Source organism: Otolemur garnettii, unplaced genomic scaffold (genome assembly GCF_000181295.1).
Source record: "Otolemur garnettii isolate 467f Iridium unplaced genomic scaffold, OtoGar3 scaffold00233, whole genome shotgun sequence".
Lineage (NCBI taxonomy): Eukaryota > Metazoa > Chordata > Mammalia > Primates > Galagidae > Otolemur > Otolemur garnettii.
In genome coordinates, this window is record NW_003852628.1 from 1,746,196 (window position 1) to 1,749,930 (window position 3,735).

A 3,735-nucleotide genomic window follows, 5' to 3' on the forward strand; every position below is an offset into this window, starting at 1 on the left:
AAAAAAAGAAAAGAAAAACTGAGGTGAGAGGACCATTTGAGCCCAAGAGTTAGAGGTTGCTGTGAGCTATGACACCACAGCACTCTACCTAGGGCGACAGCTTGAGACTCTGTCTCAAAAAAAAAAAAAAAGATTTGGAGGCTGGGCTGGCCTCACACAGTTGCCTGGCAGTATGCCTCTTATGCAACCCTGCCACAGAAAGCCAAGAGGCTGGTGGAGGCCCTCTCTCTGAGGCCCTCCCCCATGGCAGTAATGCAGCAGCAGCAATAGCAGCAAAACTAATGCCTATCTAGCACCTACTGTAGCAAGGCCTTGGGCCAAGCACTCTACCTTCTGCAGCCTCACAGCAATTCTAGAAGGCAGCCACTATCATTATGTCCATTTTGCAGAGGAAGAAAGTGAGCACTTGCACACAGCCTGTGGGTAATGGGGCTAGGTGTGAACAAGGCTTCCCTGGTCCTGCGCCTGCTTTCCGAACCACCTCACTACAGCCTCACAGAGCTCCACCTACACTGGCAGCTCCTCGGCACTCCCTCCTCCCACTGCCCCTAGGTCTCGGCCTAACCCTACAGGCTGCCTTCAGGCCCCAACTCTAAACCGGTCCCCTGACCTCCCCTTCTGCCCAGGGCTCCTGCACACACTGCTCCTTCTGCCTGACTGGCCTTTTCCTGTCCCTCCCACTCATCCTTTAGAATGTAAAGTTTAGAGCTTCCCCAAGGTACTTTCCCAGGGGAGAGTGACACAGGCCTGAGCCCAAGCCCAGGGTTATAAACACTTTCCTGGCTCCCTGAACATGTCCTTGCAGGCTACATCATGGTTTGTAGAGATATAGCCATGTGTCACTGGCTAGGGGTCTGGTTCTAGGCTGCTCCCACCAGGGAGCCCTCTGAGGCTAGCAGCTCTTTGAGTCTTGTCCCCTGCTGCAGTCCCAGCACTGGGCCCAACAGTCAACTAACACCAATGGCACACCCTCTGCTGGCTAGGCAGGGCTTCAGGTGGGGACTGAGGAAAGGAACTCCATGGAGCAAGTCTGCCCTGTGGAACCCACATTCCAGCAGGGAAGACAGACAACAAATATTTGCCCTAATTAACAACCTAAGGAAGGAGTGAAGGTCAGGGAAGAAAACAGATAGTGAGATAAAGAGAGCCTGAGGGCAGTGAGAGCTAGAATGGTCCTGGTACAGCTGAGGGTGACAGTACAGGGAGGGCAGAGCGGGAAAAGGATTCCAAGGCAGAGAGAATAGGAAGGTCAAAGACTTGGAGGGAGGCATAAGCTGAGAGGTGAAGAATAGCAAACAGGATGGGGAGAGCAGTAGGAAATGAGGTGGGAGTGACTGAGAGCCACAGTGAGAGCTTGGGGTCTTGAGAACAGAGAACACCCAACTTTGCACAGAGTACCACCCAAGGACATCCTCCCCAGCTACAATGCCTTCAGACTCACTCGGACTCTGGGCCACCCACAAATACTCAACTCCTACAGCCCCATGGGAACCTCCCCTCCCAGATCACACCCTTCCAAGGAGGCCAAGCAGACAATCTGTTCCTGCCCAGGGAGTGTCTCAGTCTTGCCCAGCCCCTTGCTTCCAGAAACAGACCTACTGGCAGTGGACAATGTGGCAACTAGGGTAAGGAGCTCTGGAATCATCCAGACGCAGCTTCGAATCTGCCTCTGCCCTTACCAGCAGCTTTTTGAACCTCACTTTTTCTGTCTGTAAAGCAGATTCATCTTCACTACACACTTCACAAGATTGTGGGAGGGATGAAATAAAACTGGGTGCATAGATCACTGAGCACAGTGTGAATGCTCATTAAACATTAACCCACATTACAATTACTTGAGAGGCAGTGGGCCATAGAAAGATTCTGGGCCAGAACTCCAGAACTGGAATTCCAACCACACAACTTACTCATCAGGTGATGTTAAGCAAATCACTTAACCTCTTAATTATAGATTAAGACGCCATAAGGTTGTAGTGAGGACTAAATAAGTTAATATATGTAAAGCATGGAAAAGAGGGTCTAGCACACATAACCACTTTGTGTTTGTTACTACTATCAGTATTTGTAGGAGAGGTGCCCCTTCTTCCACCACTAGGAAACACCACTGAACTCTCTCCTGAATGTCCCTGCCCCTTCCCCCCAACAGGCCCTACTAGGGTTTTAACTTTTGACCCTTGACCATCTGCCCAGCTGTCAGATTTTGACCTCTGTATCCCCTAGCTATGCCCCACCTATGATCCCCTAAAATGCTCCCCCCCCAACCTAAATCTCATCTATTTGTTCCACTGGTTGCCGCCTTAAACCTCCAACCCGCTACCCCATGGGTGAGATTCTGACCCTCTTGGGCGCAGCCTCCCCTGAAATTATTAATTTTAACTCCCCCCTTTACTGAGACTCCCCTATCCCATCCAATGCGCCCCCACTTCAAATTCTACACTATGCACTCCCCTCCGTCACGCCCCCTTCCTAGTTTGACCTCTCATCTCCTCTACACCTCTCTCCCCATAATGTTGACCCTCGACCCCGTAGGACCCCATCTTTCCCTCCACGAATGAACTTTGACCTCGGCAGCCCCGCCCCCCTCCTCACCCAAACGCTCTCCCACCACAGCTAGCGCCGGCCCACCCCAAACCCTAGCCAGATCGCCTATCCTACCGGCTCGGCAATGCAGTCGCTAGCGGCCTAGCTGCTCCGCCCGGAATTCTGCGCCCTCGCACCTCCTTCAACTCCCTTGCGCCGCGGCCGCCGCGGCCACTACCGCCGCCATGTTGAATCTCCAACGAACATCCGGGACTTCCCCCTCCACCGCCCACCAGTCTCCATAGCAACGGCGCTGACCGGACAGTAGGCGGAGCCCAAGCAGAGGCGGAGCTAGGTACCTAGTAGCTCCCGCTCCAGCCTCCAATTGGTGCAGATTGTCCAATCGGAGATCCTGGGACAGAAAATGCCAAACGCGGATTCGAAAATTTGGAAAAGGTGCGGGAAGGTTGGCTCCCGGGCCACTGAAGTTCTTAAAGGGGAAATAACGTCTGTCTTGTCACCTATTCCCACCTCGTCCCCCAAAAGAATTAGAGAGTGGAAGACAGTAATGGGTTAATAAGGGCCACGAACAGTTCTTAAGTACTTATGGTAAGCCAGGCACCTGGCTAGATGCTTTATTTGTATTTTCTCACTGAATGCAAAGTCCTATTGTATTATTAATACCCATTTTACAGATAAACTGAGGCTCAGAGGGCGAACTAGCAGGCATAGCATTGCAGGAAGTAGGTAATGAGTTTGGTCTTAATCTTTTAAAAAAGATTTTAAAAACATTTTTTAAAAAGTAATTAGTCAAAAAGTGGAAAATACAAAGAAAAAGAAAGAAAAAAGTAACCACAAACTAAATTCAGACATCCTCATCTATGATCTTACTCGCAGGGTTCCGAACTTGCTCCGCCTGAAAAATGTCAGATGCTTACTTGCCTAACGATTTTTGCATCGACTGTTCCTCTGTCTGGAATATATTCGTTCTCAGGTATCCTCCTGGCTCTCTCCCTCCCTTCTTTCAGGGTTTTATTCAAATGTCACCGTCTCAGTGAGACCATTCTTGCCCTCCCTCCCACCCAAGCAGCAAACATCTCTCTCGAATGCTACCAAACACTTTGCCTACTTTTTCTTATTTCTTGTTGCTAATTATGGTTTGTTGGTTGCCTCCTCTGCTGGGGGATGTCAGCCCCATGAGAGCATAGATTTTTG

At 50.6% G+C, this 3,735-nt stretch overlaps 1 protein-coding gene across 1 annotated transcript in view; it reads right to left on the reverse strand.

Annotated features, from left to right (window-relative positions):
• The window catches only part of PAK4 (p21 (RAC1) activated kinase 4), a 50,850-nt gene extending 48,042 nt beyond the window's left edge, over window positions 1–2,808 (reverse strand). Inside the window, exon 1 of the mRNA XM_023508250.1 lies at window positions 2,656–2,808. The gene's annotated coding sequence lies outside the window, so the exon portion shown is untranslated. The remainder of the gene's footprint in view (window positions 1–2,655) is intronic.
• Between the last annotated feature and the right edge of the window lie 927 nt (window positions 2,809–3,735).